Source organism: Mustelus asterias, chromosome 22 (assembly GCF_964213995.1).
Source record: "Mustelus asterias chromosome 22, sMusAst1.hap1.1, whole genome shotgun sequence".
In the NCBI taxonomy this organism is placed as follows: Eukaryota; Metazoa; Chordata; class Chondrichthyes; order Carcharhiniformes; family Triakidae; genus Mustelus; species Mustelus asterias.
Genome location: NC_135822.1, coordinates 70,207,929 through 70,225,818, shown reverse-complemented (window position 1 = coordinate 70,225,818; position 17,890 = coordinate 70,207,929). Strand labels below are relative to the sequence as shown.

The window sequence follows — 17,890 nt, the reverse complement described above, 5'->3', positions numbered from 1 at the left end:
CTGACCCTCTGACAGTGTGGAGTTCCCTCAGCACTGACCCTCTGAAGTGCAGCATTCCCTCAGTACTGACCCTCTGACAGTGCGGCACTCCCTCAGTACTGACCCTCTGACAGTGCGGCACTCCCTCAGCACTGACCCTCTGACAGTGCAGCACTCCCTCAGTACTGACCCTCTGACAGTGCGGCACTCCCTCAGCACTGACCCTCTGAAAGTGCAGCACTCCCTCAGCACTGACCCTCTGACAGTGCGGCACTCCCTCAGCACTGACCCTCTGACAGTGCGGCACTCCCTCAGTACTGACCCTCTGACAGTGCGGAGTTCCCTCAGCACTGACCCTCTGAAGTGCAGCACTCCCTCAGTACTGACCCTCTGATAGTGCGGCACTCCCTCAGCACTGACCCTCTGACAGTGCGGCACTCCCTCAGCACTGACCCTCTGACAGTGCGGCACTCCCTCAGTACTGATCCTCTGACAGTGCAGCACTCCCTCAGCACTGACCCTCTGACAGTGCAGCACTCCCTCAGTACTGACGTTCTGACAGTGTAACACTCCCTCATCACTCTCCCTCTGACAGTACGGCACTCCCTCAGTACTGACCCTCTGACAGTACAGCACTCCCTCAGTACTGATCCTCTGACAGTACAGCACTCCCTCAGTACTGATCCTCTGACAGTGCAGCACTCCCTCAGCACTGACCCTCTGACAGTGCGGCACTCCCTCAGTACTGACCCTCTGACAGTGCGGCACTCCCTCAGTACTGACCCTCTGACAGTGCGGCACTCCCTCAGTACTGACCCTCTGACAGTGCAGCACTCCCTCAGTACTGACCCTCTGACAGTGCAGCACTCCTTCAGCACTGACCCTCTTACAATGTGGCACTCCCTCAGCACTGCAGTGGATGGCCAACCTGGTGTCTACGTACAGGTTTACGTGAATTGCGTGCCCGACCCCAGAACTCATAGTGCACAGGCATCAATATCCTGATCTCCAGGCTAACAACCTTCCTTCTGCGATGTAGCAACCCTCAAGTATCAAGGACTTGCGCTTAAACAGCAACTTAAATAGAGGGGCGGCACGGTGGCCCAGTGGTTAGCACTGTTGCCTCACAATGCCAGGGACCCGGGTTCGAATCCTGGCTTGGGTCACTGTCTGTGTGGAATTTGCACGTTCTCCCTGTGTCTGCGTGGATTTCCTCTGGGTGCTCCGGTTTCCTCCCACAGTCTGATACATGCGCCGGTGAGGTGGATTGGCCGTGCTAAATTCTCCCTCAGTGTACCCGAATAGGCGCCGGCGTGTGGCGACCAGAGGATTTTCACAGTAACTTCATTGCAGTGTTAATGTAAGCCTTACTTGTGACTAAGAAATTAGCTTTATCTTTTAAACGTGGTAAAAAGTTTCGGTGGAATGGTTAGGAACCACTTTTAGAGAGCATTGAAAAATCTCGTGAGGGAGGTGAGATTAAGGAGGCTCTTCATGAAGAGAGAGAGCGAGGTCGAGAGGTTTATGCAGGGAATTCCAGAGATTCGGAATAATGAACACAAAGGATTGTGTAGAGGGAGAATGAAGAAACAGCCACTTGTTTTCTTGTTGACTGTGGGGCCTGAACATGAGATGAGAGGGCAGAAGCTGGCCCACTTTCACAGCCACTACTTTCCACTGAAGATGCAGTGTGGGCAACGAGTCAATAAAAAGCTTCTTGTTCCGGAGAGGCAGCTTCTATCAACGCGGAGAACAATGGCAGGAGAAAATGCAATCGCTGTTTGCTAACTTCCAGATAGATCCGTCAGACAATGGATTGAGGAAGTGACTGTTCTCGGAATAGCAGGAACAGGCTGTGACAAAGAGCGATGATAGGGACTCAGAGTTCCCTGAGATTCACTCTCTGTGAATATCAGCTGGACCACCTCGCTGGGGCATTGCGTTCCCGGGGTGTGACTGGTCACCAAGCCTTGTGGCTCAGATCAAGCACCAGATCAAGCACCAAGATGGGATGCAAGGCCTCATCTTGTCAGCTTGGGTCTTGTTTCTCTCTCTCTTGCTGGGACCTTGAGTTGGGTTCAATTGGATTTTGAATTTGGTTTTTTGGGGTGAATAGGGAATGGATTCTGGTTTCCCCGCTTCAGCCTGAGCATTGGCTTTGGAACTTCAAGGATGGAGTGAAGATTCTTTTGAAAGGCTGGCTGATTCATGAAATTCATATTTTTCAAAGAAAATCTATTTCCAAATTGCTCCCACAGCCGAGCAGGAGAGAATCATAGAGTCCCTACAGTACAGAAGGGGGCCATTTGGCCCATCGAGTCTGCACCGACCATAATCTCACCCAGGACCCATTCCCATAACTCCATGCATTTACCCTAGCTCATCCCCCTGACACTAAGGGGCAATTTGACATGGCCAATCCACCTGCACATCTTTGGAGTGTGGGAGGGAACCGGAGCACCCGGAGGAAACCCACGCAGACACAGGGAGAACGTGCAAACTCCACACAGACAGTGAACCCAAGGCCGGAATCGAACTCGGGTCCCTGGAACTGTGAGCAGCAGTGCTCACCACTGTGCCACCGTGCCGTGAGATTTCGAGTGGAATCCAAGTTTTCAGACAGGGTAGGGGTGGTGGGATAACTTTTTCCCTTTTTCTCTTCACCTCTGAATCGCCCACAACAAGATGTGTTCCAGAGCGAGTATGTTCCACCTTTTGAATGTTCTGATTTTCAGTTGCAAGCACGAAGCAGCCTTCTGGCTAAGTGTAATTCAAAAACCTGCTCACACCTCACCCCAAAATAGGGGGAGGCCATGGCCTAATGGTATTATCGCTGGACTATTAATCCAGAAGCTCAGTTAACGGTCTGCGGACCCGGGTTCGAATCCCGCCACGGCAGATGGTGGAAATTGAATTCAATTAAAAAAAATCTGGAATTAAGAATCTACTGATGACCATGAAATCATTGTCAGAAAAACCCATCTGGTTCACTAATGTTCTTCTAGGGAAGGAAATCTGCCGTCCTTACCCGGTCTGGCCTACACGTGACTCCAGAGCCACAGCAATGTGGGGCAGCATGGTGGCACAGTGGTTAGCACTGCTGCCTCACAGTTCGATTCCCGGCTTGGGTGATTGTCTGTGCTCCGGTTTCCTCCCACCCTCCAAAGATGTGCAGGTTAGATGGATTGGCCGTGCTAAATTGCCCCTTAGTATCAGGGGGACTAGCTTGGGTAAATGCATGGGGTTATGGGGATAAGGCCTGGGTGGGATTGTGATGGGTGCAGACTGGATGGGCCAAGTGGCCTCCTTCTGTACTTCTATGATTCTATGACTCTCAACTGCCCTCCAAGGGCAACGAGGCAACCTTTCCCCTTCCGTTTTTAGTGGTTAATAAACTTGTTCTATCTTAACTCAAGGAAGCCTTATTGAATCGCCTCCTTTTTAAACACAACCAGTGGGTCTGGAAATGGTATCCAAGCCAAAGAGAACCTTGTCAGAGTAAACCTTTTGAAATAACCCCTCTGAGGCCAGTGTCTTTTCACCAACATTGAGATTTATTTACACAGTCAGCAACACTCAGGCTGGTACTTCCTCGTACAGAGTATAATGTCGAGGGACAGTAACCCTGACGCTCCACATAGAAACATAGAAACTAGAAGCAGGAGGAGGCCATTCAGCCCTTCGAGCCTGCTCCGCCATTCATTTTGATCATGGCTGATCATCAAATTCAATATCCTGATTCCCCCCCTTCCTCCCATATCCCTTGATCCCTTTAGCCCCAAGAGCTATATCGAATTTCTTCTTGAAATCACATGTTTTGACCTCAACTACTTTCTGTGGGAGTGAATTCCACACATTCACCACCCTCCGGGTGAAGAAATTTCTCCTCACCTCAGTCCTATAAGGTTTACCCCTTATCCTCAAACTATGACCCCTAGTTCTGGACTCCCCCCCCATCAGGAACATTCTTTCTGAATCTACCCTGCCTAACCCTGTTAGAATTTTATAAGTTTCTATGAGATCCCCTCTCACTCTTCGAAACTCCAGTGAATATAATCTTAACCGATTTAGTTTCTCCTCATATGACAGACCTGCCATCCCAGGAATCAGCCTGGTGAACCTTCGCTGCTCTCCCTCTATAGCAAGGACATCCTTCCTCAGATAAGGACACCAAAACTGCACACAATATTCCAGGTGTGGCCTCACCAACACCCTATGGCGGTGAGTGGTGAGCCCGTGGAATTCATTACTACAGGAAGTAGTTGATGCCAAAACATTGAATGTATTCAAGAGGCGGCTGGATATAGCACTTGGGGTGAATGGGATCAAAGGTTATGGGGAGAAAGCAGGATGAGGCCATTGAGTTGGATGATTAGCCATGATCATAATGAATGGCGGAGCAGGCTCGAAGGGCCGAATGGCCTCCCCCTGCTCCTATCTTCGATGTTTCTATACAATTGCAGTGCTGATTAGGCGTATTGGCCATGCTAAATTCTCCTTCAGTGTAACCGAACAGGTGCTGGAGTGTAGCAGATTTTCACAGTAACTTCATTGTAGTGTTAATGTAAGCCTACTTGTGACAACAATAAATAAAGTTAAAAATCTATCAAGCGCCTTTTACAAGCACTGCACCATTCGGAGAGTACAGTTACGGTGTAAATCACTCGAACCACATGGAAAAGCTGCAAATTCGTTTCCACGTGACAAGACCCCACAAACAGTGATATAGTATTCACCGTCTTTCTGACTTTGGCTCCTTCTATCTTGGACTCGGGGCATGGGGTTTGGTTGTTGGACACACTGTAGATTTACTCTGCTATCTGTTTTAGCGAGTCCTGACTCCAGGAGTCAGCTGTAAAGGAAAGGTGCTTTATTGTACAAAACAAAGTAAAGCAAAACCCACAAGCCTGTGGTGAACCTAACAAGTCCCAACCGGGACAATGAAATTATGGACCCACTCACGGGCCTGCTTTATACGGAGCTCGGTATCCGAGCTCCACCTGATAAGGTAATTGCCAATCACCAGGGAGCTTGTATTCCACCAGTCCTACAGGGAGGTCAGTCAGGGATTCCCCATGTGAATCCTGGGGTTATCACATCTAGACAGGTTACAGAGTAGGCATATAGCTCCGAGGCAGAATTCCAGCCCCTCTCAAGAGAGAGAGAGAGAGAGAGAAAGAGAGAGAGAGTGAGAGACAGAGGGAGGGAGAGAGGAAGAGTGTCTCACTGGAGTAACTGCAATAATTGGTAACCACCAATTGAGGCAACTAGCAATGGTGTGTTTGTTAGCAACTCCAGTGAGAAACAGAGGCCTCTAATCCATTTATTCTCAGCTTTAGAATCAGTCTACACTCTGCCCTGGAATCCCCATGCTCATTTCCCATTCGTCGATTGGGTCACATGGCCCTCCCGACGCACACCCACTTAAAGGGGCTTGCCATTACATTGACACATGACTCGGGCTGATGGCAGTGAGATATCATCACCTACAGCAGACATTAGTGTTGCCCGTCTGTTAACCCTTTAGACTACAACCATCTCCTGTGATATTGGTTCAGGTGACAGAGTTTGAGTTAAACATTGGCCAGGAGACTGGTAAGAACTCCCCCGATCTTCTCTGACGTGGTGGCTGGTGTCCGCTTGAGCAGACAGCAGCCTGGGTTCAAAATCTCCCCTGAAAGGCGGCACCTCTGACCATGCGGCACTCCACTGCACTGTCCACTGCGATTGGACGTTGCATTGTCTTGAATGGGGCTTGGGACTCAGACCTTTGGCTGGTGGTTTAAGACAAGCAAACAGGGGAACTCTGCTTTTAACTTTCACACCAACACACCTATATGTCAATATTCATTTCCTTATTTGCTCCGGTACCTCACTCAATTCAGCAGCTGAATCATTGATTAGATTGTATAACAATCCTTTATCACAGGCTGTGAGAGATTCCGTATGTGCGACTCCTGGCTTCCAGTGTGCGCGATTTATAATCTGCTCAGAAAGAGAATACAGTCAATATTTGCTAAACAAAAATGCTGGAAAATCTCAGCAGGTCTGACAGCATCTTTGAAGAGTGAATAGAGCCAATGTTTCGAGTCTGGATGACCCTTCGTCAGAGCTGAAGACAAGTAACATCGGACAAGATTTATCCTATGAGGGTGGGGTTGTAATTGATAGGAAAGACATGGACGAAGGGAATGCAAATGGTGGTGATAAAGGCTGAGAATGGTGCTAATAGCATTGTGTCAGATGAGGCAAAGAATGAAGTGAAACCGGGGACAAGGACAGCTCTGAGAAAGAGTGAATCAGTGCTGTTGGGGAGAGATATAGAGGGTGCGCAAATGGTGGCAAATGACACTGAGTGTGGATCTCAGGATGTGGTGAGAACAGCAGTCCGTGGAGCATTGTGGGTCATGAATCCTGGGTGGATTCGAACGATGAGGGACGGAACATCAGTTGGAATCCACGTGGGGTGAGTCAGAGATGGAGACAGTCGCTAAGGAAGGAAACATGGCTGTGAAGGCGAGTATTGATAAACACCTTGTCAAACAGCGGAAGGGAAGTGGCAATTACGAAGATGGACAGGGTGCACAGATAGACTTTCCAACAGAAAACATTGACGGATTGCCATCGTAACATCATCTTACTGCGTGCCTGGGATTGTACAAGACCCAAAGCTGATACATGAGTCTCAGACCATTCCACTTCATGTTCTTTTGGATTCCACATCAAATGGTGAAGGGAGGCTAGAGGGGAAGGATTAAAATGACCTTAGTTCAGATTCAACAGCAGGGTAGGAAAATGTTTCCAGCCAGAGGGAGCATTCTTCAGCTCACAGTCCCAAAGAGCCTGTTCGGCCGCTTCAAGTCATGACAAGGCAGAAAAAGGCATCCTGAAGGGTTTAACTCACGGATGTATCACTCAGAAAAGAAGCAGTCAACTTTCCCCTTGTCCTAATTGCCCTAAGTAGACAAAGTGACTAAGCATTCGAGTGAACGAGATCTGAATGCAATCCCTTTTAGAAAAGGTTTGTCTGCCATTTGCTCCCATGTCAACTCGGAGAGCTTTTAATCCTATTGAAGTTGCCATAGTGACAATCAATAGACAGCAGCCTGTGGAACATTATCTGCCTGATTCATAGATGCAGGTGACCGGGAATTACGTCAAACTCCCTGGTAGCCAGGAGTCCAGTGCTCGAGAAGCCTGAGGCAAAGGTCACAGTGCAGACAAGAGCATCCTTCACTCAGTGTCTTGAACAGCGACTCAGTCATTCCACATAATCTATTTAGTGATGTACGTATGTATGTTGGTCACTTAAAGGGCAGGCAATGATATTTTCCGCTTTGCTGATTGATTTGAGCTCAGCTCGACAGATCATCTGATCATTTCTCTTCCATTTCTCAGAACGCACAGGCCTGGGGCTCTGTCACTCTGACAGGCATATGGAGCTGGCTGGGTGATGTGCCAGGAGTTGAGGTTGAAGGAAAGAAACATTGTTGTGGTCGCAGATAGACTCATTGGCTGAAAGCATGCCTCAGTTGATGAAGGCTCTCTCGACAGGAGGTCCACAGGCAGCCAGCGGTTCCTGGCTTCCCAGTGTAGATGCACCCGTCTGACTTGGTCCTTCCCAACACCACCTGACCATCTGGTGAACACGTCCATCCTATTTGATCAAGGTCTCCTCCAGTCAGGCGAGGAGGGTTCAGGCCAGACTTATAACCTCGCACAGGACAGCATGACAGAGCTCAGCGAAAGGAGGTGGCTTATTAAAAACCGTCCAGTACTCACTCATTCCTCTAGATTAGCCTAGATTAAACTGGGATACAATACAGTCAGAAATGGGGGAATTCATAACGGGGAATAAAGAAATAGGCTGAGGAACTAAATTTGTACTTTGCTTCAGTCTTCACAAAGGAAGACATGATTAATGTACCAGACGTTCTGAGAGAAACACGTTTTAGTGAGGAGCTGAAGGAAATCAGTATTAGTAGAGAAATAGTTTTGGGGAAATTGATGGGATTGAAGGTGGATAAATCCCCAGGTCCTGATAATCTTCATCCGAGAGTATTTAAGGAAGTAGCCCTGGAAATAATAAATCCATTGGTGGTTATTTACCAAGTTTATCTGGACTCTGGACTGGTTCCTACAGCCTGGAGGGTAGCTAACGTAAGCCCACTATTCAAAAAGGGAGGTAGAGAGAAAACAGGGAACTATAGACCAGTGAGCCTAACGTCGGTACTGGGGACGTTGCTCAAGTCTATTATCAAGGATTTCATAACTCGGCATTTGGAAGGCAGTGGTATAATCAGACAAAGTCAGCATGGATTTACAAAAGGGAAATCATGCTTGACGAATCTATTGGAATTCTTTGAGGATGTAACTAGTAGAGTTGACCGAGAAAAATCAATGGATGTGGTTTATTTAGATTTTCAGAAGGCTTTCAACAAGGGGTCACATAACAGTTTACGATGTAAAGTTAAAGTTCATGGGATTGCAGGTAATGTCTTGAGATGGATAGAAAGCTGGTTAGCAGATAGGAAGAGTTGGCGTGAATGGGTCTTTTTCTGATTGGCAGTCAGTGACCGGTGGGGTTCCGCAGGGATCTGTGCTAGGACCCCAACTGTTTACATTCTATATTAATGATTTGGAAGAGGGAACTGAGTGTATTATCTCCAAATTTGCAGATGATCCAAAGTTAGGTGGGAGGGTGAGCTGTGAGGAGGGTGCAGAGATGCTTCAGCGTGATTTGGACAGGCTGAGTGTGTGGGAATATGCATGGCAGATGCAGTATAATGTGAATAAATGTGAGGTTATCCACTTTGGTGGCAATAATAGGAAGGCAGATTATTACTTGAATGGATGTAAATTGAGAGAGGGGGATACTCAGTGAGACCTTGGTGTCCTCGTGCATCAGTCGCTGAAAGAAAGCACGCAAGTATGGCAGGCAGTAAAGAAGGTAAATGGTATGTTGGCCTTCACAGCGAGAGGATTTGAGAAGAGGAATAGGGATGTTTTGCTTCAATTGTATGGGGCGTTGGTGAGGCCACACCTCGTGGTTTGTGTGCAGTTTTGGTCTCCTTATCTGAGGAAGGATGTCCTTGCTAATCAGGGACTACAGCGTAGGTTTAGCAGACTGATTCCTGGAATGGCAGGTCTGTCATATGAGGAGAGACTAAGTTGGTTAGGATTATATTCACTGGACTTTAGAAGAGTGAGAGGGGAATCTCATAGAAACTTGTAAAATTTTAACAGGGTAAAACAGGTTCAGAAGGAATGTTCCCAATGGTGGGGGCGTCCAGAACTAGGGGTCATAGTTTGAGGATATCTGCTGTTTGAGGATTATTTATTTTATTTTTTATCTTATTTATTAATTTCACAAGTCGGCTTACATTAACACTGCAATGAAGTTACTGTGAAAATCCCCAAGTCGCCACACTCCGGCGCCGGTTCGGGTTACACTGAGGGAGAATTTAGCACGGCCAATGCACTTAATCAGCACATCTTTCGGACTGTGGGAGGAAACTGGAGCACCCGGAGGAAACCCACGCTGACACGGGGAGAACGTGCAGACTCTGCACAGGCCCAAGCCGGGAATCGAACCCGGGTCCTTGGCGTTGTGAGGCAGCCTTGCTAACCAGTGTGCCACCCTGCCGCCCTGGACTGAGGTGAGGAGGAATTTCTTCACCCAGAGGGTGGTGAATGTGTGGAATTCACTACCACAGAAAGTAGTTGAGGCCAAAACGTTGTGTGATTTCAAGAAGAAATTGGATATAGCTCTTGGGGCTAAAGGGATCAAAGGATATGGGGGGGAAGCGGGGAATCAGAATATTGACTTTGATGATCAGCCATGATCAAGATGAATTCTTCGTCTGAACACAATGCTGTCAAAGTGGTTTTTACTCCAGCCTATCACAGCTCGACAAGAAGCAGAGTTACTGCGGGTGCTGCAAACTCGAAATAAAAGCAGAAAATGTTGCAAACACTCACAGTTTCTGGGGGGGATCTGTGTACCAAGAAACAGCTTCCTCCACACAGCGCTGCCACAGCTGCTGAGGATGATCCCAACTCATTTCAGCTGCTCAGTTCATGGACTATTCAATAGGTTCAGTAACAATCAACTGGCAGGCTACATTCCCAAATTCACAGCTACACATCCTCTCCACATGTATCACAGCTTGGTATGGGCTCCTGCTCTGCCCAAGACGTCAAGAAACTACAAAATGTCATGAATGCAGCCCAATCCATCACGCAAACCAGCCTCCCATCCATTGACTCTGTCTACACTTCCCGCTGCCTCGGAAAAGCAGCCAGCATAATTAAGGACCCCATTCTCCCTTCCACCTTCTTCAGTCGGGAAAAAGATACAAAAGTCTGAGGTCACGTACCAACCGACTCAAGAACAGCTTCTACCCTGCTGCTGTCAGACTTTTGAATAGACCTATGATATATTAAGTTGATCTTTCTCTGCACCCTAGCTAACACTACATTCTGCACTCTCTCCTTTCCTTCTCTATGAACGGTATGCTTTGTCTGTACAGTGCGCAAGAAACAATGGTTTTCACAAAATATTGGACAATAATAAATCAGATCAGAAGGAAACCCCTAAACTGGTCTGAGGCTGGGATTCTCCGTTACCACTGCAGTGAATATAGCTTTTTCTGAGTTGTCAAATTCTCCATTCTCGCTGGCAGCAGGACGGGTATGGAAGAGATCCAAGAATCCCATCCATCAAATGGGAGTAAGTAAAAACTCCAGGAAAGTTGGTTTGAAAACATTTCAGTCAAAATCCTTCTTCCCACAAAGAAGACACAACATTGACATTCCCTGACAACAAGCAAACAGGAAAGGTCGTGTTTTTTTTATTATTCATTCATGGGACATGGGCATCACTGTCTGGCCAGCATTTATTGCCCATCCCTTGTTGCCCAAGGGCAGTTGAGAGTCAACCACATTGCTGTGGATCTGGAGTCACATGTAGGCCAGACCGGGTCAGGACGGCAGATTTCCTTCCCTAAAGGACATTAGTGAACCAGCTGGGTTTTTCCGACAATCGAGAATGTTTATTTATTAGTGTCACGATAGGCTTACATTAACACTTCAGTGAAGTTCCTGTGAAAATCCCCTCGTCGCCACTCTCCAGCAATGGTATCATGGTCATCAGTAGATTCTTAATTCCAGATATTTTTTATTGAATTCAAATTCCACCCTCTGCCGTGGCGGGATTCGAACCCGGCTCCCCAGAGCATTAGCTGAGTTTCCGGATTAACAGTCTAGCGATAATATCACTTGGCCATCGCCTCCCCAGGAAATAGCCCTGACCCACCCAGTCTGAATGCAGTTCCCCAGAAGCCAGGCTCTGGTTTGAGCCAATATTCTGGGTCGGACAACACGCAGAATGCTGGAAGGAATATCAGGTAGTTGGGCGTGAGCTGGTCCATGAACTTATTCCTGCGCAGATTCCAATCTAAACGATTACAAGATATGAATCTGAGCCTGTGATGAAACAATAAACACACCATTATCCCCGTCCACTGAACACGGAATGTGACAGCAGGAAACATGGAACTAAGGTAGCCAGTTAAGGTGGAATGCTTTGTTCTGTTATGTAAAAAATGTCATGTTCCCCTTTTGGTGTTTGTTCTCTGAGCCAGTTGTGACTTTGTGAACAATAAGAATCCCTGCTTGCTGGGTAATTTAATAGTAGACAGCACCCGGACAGTGCCTGCAGACCTGGAACAGTCAGTCACCAGCCTAAATATAAATCCCCACCACCTCCTTTCAAAATTCCCAGACTCCCAAAATCTGCCCTGAAAGAGGCAATTCATTTATTCCCGCGTAATGACTCAAGAAGCCTGACTGGGAAAGAGCAGAGTTTATTTACAGAATGCAAAGTATCTATGTATTTATTTATTATTGTCACAAGTGGGCTTACATTAACACTGCAATGAAGCTAGTCTGAAAATCCCCCAGTCGCCACACTGGCCTCATGCCTTTTGTACTCTTGTCATTGTATTATAAGAACATAAGAACTAGGAGCAGGAGTAGGCCATCTGGCCCCTCGAGCCTGCTCCGCCATTCAATGAGCTCTTCAACCTGAGGAGACTTCAAGCTATTACCAAAGTGAAGGAGACTGTTCTGAGAGACTTCCTCTTTGCCGATGGCTGCGCCTTGTATACTGGCTCAGAGCCAGAGATGCAAGTCGGTATGGACAAATTTTCCACGGCTTGTGACAACTTTGGACTCACCATCAACACTAAAAAGACCGAAGTCATGCCCCAGCCTGCTCCTCATGCACCGTACACAGAACCCATAATCACAATCAAAGGGCAGAAACTACAGGCAGTGGACCAGTTCACTTATCTTGGCAGCACCCTCTCCCGAGCAGTGACTATTGATACAGAAGTTAACTGCAGAATAGCAAAGGCAAGTTCTGCTTTCGGTAGACTGCGTTCCACTGGATGGCAACGTCGAGGAATCATCTCAGCAGCAAAACCGAAGGTCTACAGTGCCGTGGTACTCACTACCCTCCTGTATGCCTGTGAAACGTGGACTGTGCATCGAAGGCATGCAAGACAGATCAATCATTTCCACATGACTTGTCTTTGCAGAATATTACGCATCAGATGGCAAGACAAAGTACCAGACACTGAAGTTCTCTCTAGAGCAAGTCTACCATCAGTCCACACACTGCTGATGAGAGCACAGACCCGGTGGGCAGGTCATGTCACCCGTATGCCGGACAAGCGCATACCCAAGCAGCTCCTTTTTGGGGAACTCTCTGCTGGAAGACGCTCGCATGGAGGGCAGAAGAAACGTTACAAAGACACACTCAAGGTCTCCTTGAAGTCGCTTGACGTAGACACGACCACCTGGGAAACGCTGGCACAAAACCGCCCTACGTGGCGCTGCCTCATCCACAAGGGCTGTCAAGCTTATGAAGCAAGGTGCAATGCTGAAGCACAACTTAAGCGCGAGCTGCGCAAGTCCAGAGCCACCAGCGCAACAACTACAGCGCCTACACAAGTCTGCCCAATATGTGCCAGGACATTCCGTGCCCGAATTGGCCTGATCAGTCATCTTCGGACACACCGCATCCAGCCTCATAATGACCAATGGTGTCGAGGTCCTCATCGACGATGATGGACGAACAACATTGTATTATAAGAACATAAGAACTAGGAGCAGGAGGAGGCCATCTGGCCCCTCGAGCCTGCTCCGCCATTCAATAAGATCATGGCTGATCTTTTCGTGGACTCAGCTCCAGTTACCACCCGCTCACCATAACCCTTAATTCCTTTACTGTTCAAAAATTTATCTATCCTTGCCTTAAAAACATTCAATGAGGTAGCCTCAACTGCTTCACTGGGCAGGGAATTCCACAGATTCACAACCCTTTGTGTGAAGAAGTTCCTCCTCAACTCTGTCCTAAATCTGCTCCCCCTTATTTTGAGGCCATGCCCCCTAGTTCTGGTTTCACCCGCCAGTGGAAACAACTTCTCTGCTTCTATCTTATCTATTCCCTTCATAATCTTATATGTTTCTATAAGATCTCCCCTCATTCTTCTGAATTCCAATGAGTATAGCCCCAGTCTACTCAGTCTCTCCTCATAAGCCAACCCTCTCAACTCCGGAATCAACCTCGTGAATCTCCTCTGCACCCCCTCCAGTGCCAGTATATCCTTTCTCAAGTAAGGAGACCAAAACTGTACACAGTACTCCAGGTGTGGCCTCACCAGCACCTTATACAAGTGAACTGAGCAGAACTGGTGAGGCCACACCTGACAGGAGTTGGGAAAGTAACATAGTCACTATTCCAAAGCACCATTTGAATAAGTGAATAAGAATATTAATTATTTATCAGTGTCACAAGTAGGATTACATTAACACTGCAATGAAGTTACTGTGAAAATCCCCTAGTCGCCACACTCCAGCGCCTGTTCGGGTACAGAGGGAAAATTTAGCCTGGCCAATGCATCCTAATCAGCACGTCTTTCAGATTGTGGGAGGAAACCCACTCAGACATGGGGAGAATGTGTAGACTCCGCACAGACAGTCACCCAAGCCGGGAATCGAACCTGGGTCCCTGGTGCTGTGAGGCAGCAGTGCTAACCACCGTGCCATCGTGCCACCCCCGTTGCTGCCTGAATGATGCCCTTGGCAACCTTACGAAGAAGAGGCTGGTCATTTTCCTCACCAACATTTATCCCTCAATGAAGCCGGAAAGCAGCGGCCCGTTCGGCTATTTGTGGGATCTTGCTGTGCACAAATGGGATTCTGTGCTTGTGCACCCAGCGACCGTGCTGACAGAGTGAAGCCATTGGCTGCCTTAGCTGAGGTGAAAGTGAGATTGTTGTCAGTGTGGATTCAGTGTCTCTGTTACAGCAGATCAGTAGCTCATTGAGGGAGGAGTTAACGTGTAGCTAGCGGACTGGGACAACTGGGCGACACAGTGGCACAGTGGGTTAGCACTGCTACCTCACAGCGCTAGGGGCCTGCGTTCGATTCCCAGCTTGGGTCACTGTCTGTGCGGAGTCTGCATGTTCTCCCCATGTCTGCGTGGGTTTCCTCCAGGTGCTCCGGTTTCCTCCCACAACCTGAAAGACATGCCGATTAGGTGGATTGACCCGAACAAGCGTCGGAGTGTGGCGCCTAGGGGAATTTCAGAGTAACTTCATTGCAGTGTTAAGGTAAGCCTTACTTGTGACTAATAAATAAACTTTTACTTTACCACGACAAACTGTGAAGGGACAGCCTCATGAATACAGAGAGCCCAAAACCCAAAGCCTGGGCAATCCAGAAAGGCAAATGTCCTTCTAGCACACAAGGATATAACATGTCACCAGCAACCATGTCCCCTTGATGCTAAATGGTGCCTTTATATTCCTGCAGTGCTGACAGAGAATCCCCCCCGATTGCTGTTTGTGTCTGAATCTCCCTCACCCCAGAGCGGATGGAGGTTAGCAGAAAGTGCTGTTGCAACAGCCAGCCACCCTCCCCCCCATTCCCCCCCCTCCCCACTGTGTGTGCACCGGGGGGACCTGTTGGTAAAATGAGAGCTGGGGTCACTCAGGACCCCACGCACCCCGGACATACACCAACGCCTCTGCTTTCTCAGAAGACTAAGGAAATTTGGCATGTCCGCTACGACTCTCACCAACTTTTACAGATGCACCATAGAAAGCATTCTTTCTGGTTGTATCACAGCTTGGTATGGCTCCTGCTCTGCCCAAGACTGCAAGGAACTACAAAGGGTAGTGAATGTAGCCCAATCCATCACACAAACCAGTCTCCCCATCCATTGACTCTGTCCACACTTCCCACTGCCTTGGCAAAGCAGCCAGCATAATTAAGGACCCAACGCACCCCAGACATTCTCTCTTCCACCTTCTTCCTTCGGGAAAAGATACAAAAGTCTGAGGTCACGTACCAACCGACTCAAGAACAGCTTCTTCCCTGCTGCTGTCAGACTTTTGAATGGACCTACCTCGCACTAAGTTGATCTTTCTCTACACCCTAGCTATGACTGTAACACTACACTTTGAACTCTCTCCTTTCCTTCTCTATGAACGGTATGCTTTGTCTGTATAGTGCGCAAAAAAACAATACTTTACACTGTATCCCAATGCATGTAATAATAATAAATCAAATCAAATCAAAAGGAGGAAGAAGGAAGCCACGAGTGCGGGACACTGGAGGACAGAGGGCTCAGTTCATCATTTCGAATCTGAGAGTGGGGGAAGGCTTTGTCTAAAAACAGATCGAAAAGGCAAGTGCAGGGAGTTAGCATACGGATCAGCCAGGATTTCATTTGAATGATGGGACAGGCTCGAGGGGCAGAGTGGTCTACTTTAGTTGCCATGTTCCTCCGGCTCACACAGTCTCCGATCTTGAACAGAAGGAGGCAGGAGTCAAGGCATGGCATAAAGCGAACAACACTATTAGTATGGCGGCCTTCGATTGCGAGTGAAGGCAGAAGTGCTGAACAAGCCAGGGGTGGGGAGGGGTGGGGTGGGGTGGGGAGGGGTGGGGTGGGGTGGGGAGGGGGTGGGGGGGGGGGGGCGGTTAACCAGTTCTCCTGACTTTGGTGTAGGATTCAGAGAACTCAGCAGTTCCATCTGTACGGTGGTGTGAAGTGCACAGAAAAATGTCTTATTCCCATCCAGAATTGGAACCGTCAACAAGTGTTCATTGTTGTTGTGCCATGCCCATTCCGCCAGGGCTTCAGGGCATTGGCACTCTTACCAGGTCATCTGTAGGTGCGTGGTGTTATATTTCAGTATCCAGAGATAGCAGCCACTTTAATGGTCATAGGATCTCTCTGAGTCACGACAGTCCACAGAGGCATGGTGGTACAGTGGTTAGCACTGCTGTCTCACAGCGCCAGGAAGTCGAGTTCGATTCCCGGCTCCGAAAGATGCTGGTTAGTTGCATTGGCCATGCTAAATTCTCCCTGAGTGCACCTGAACAGGCGCCGGAATGTGGATTTTCATAGTAGCTTCATTGCAGTGTTCATGTAAGCTGACTTGTGACACTGATAAAATCTGCGTGCCCCCCCCACCCTGTCCTAACCTTGGCAATCCTGTTTTACACATGATTCAGACCCAGTTTTGGGACACTGTTCAGACTTTCAGGTGTAAGGAACTGAAATCAAAGATGATAGAACATAGAACATAGAAAGCCACAGCACAAACAGGCCCTTCGGCCCACAAGTTGCGCCGATCACATCCCCACCTCTAGGCCTATCTATAGCCCTCAATCCCATTAAATCCCATGTACTCATCCAGAAGTCTCTTAAAAGACCCCAACGAGTTTGCCTCCACCACCACCGACGTCAGCCGATTCCACTCACCCACCACCCTCTGAGTGAAAAACTTACCCCTGACATCTCCTCTGTACCTACCCCCCAGCACCTTAAACCTGTGTCCTCTCGTAGCAACCATTTCAGCCCTTGGAAATAGCCTCTGAGAGTCTACCCTATCCAGACCTCTCAACATCTTGTAAACCTCTATCAGGTCACCTCTCATCCTTCGTCTCTCCAGGGAGAAGAGACCAAGCTCCCTCAACCTATCCTCATAAGGCATGCCCCCCAATCCAGGCAACATCCTTGTAAATCTCCTCTGCACCCTTTCAATGGCTTCAACATCTTTCCTGTAATGAGGTGACCAGAACTGCGCACAGTACTCCAAGTGGGGTCTAACCAGGGTCCTATAAAGCTGCAGCATTATCTCCCGACTCCTAAACTCAATCCCTCGATTAATGAAGGCCAGTACGCCGTACGCCTTCTTGACCGCATCCTCCACCTGCGAGGCCGATTTAAGAGTCCTATGGACCCGGACCCCAAGGTCCTTCTGATCCTCTACACTGCTAAGAATGGTACCCTTCATATTATACTGCTGCTTCATCCCATTGGATCTGCCAAAATGGATCACCACACACTTATCCGGGTTGAAGTCCATCTGCCACTTCTCCGCCCAGTCTTGCATTCTATCTATGTCTCGCTGCAACTTCTGACATCCCTCCAAACTATCCACAACACCACCTACCTTGGTGTCGTCAGCAAACTTACCAACCCATCCCTCCACTTCCTCATCCAGGTCATTTATGAAAATGACAAACAGCAAGGGTCCCAGAACAGATCCCTGGGGCACTCCACTGGTCACTGACCTCCATGCAGAGAAAGACCCCTCCACAGCCACTCTCTGCCTTCTGCAGGCAAGCCAGTTCTGGATCCACAAGGCAACAGCCCCTTGGATCCCATGCCCTCTCACTTTCTCAAGAAGTCTTGCATGGGGGACCTTATCGAACGCCTTGCTGAAGTCCATATAGACCACATCCACCGCTCTTCCTTCGTCAATGTGTTTGGTCACATTTTCAAAGAACTCAACCAGGCTCGTAAGGCACGACCTGCCCTTGACAA

General features: G+C 48.4%; 1 protein-coding gene across 1 annotated transcript in view; it reads right to left on the bottom strand.

Moving 5' to 3' along the window:
* slc23a2 (solute carrier family 23 member 2) overlaps window positions 1-17,890 on the bottom strand; it is a 315,342-nt gene that overhangs the window by 205,410 nt on the left and 92,042 nt on the right. The gene's annotated exons all lie outside the window — the stretch shown is intronic.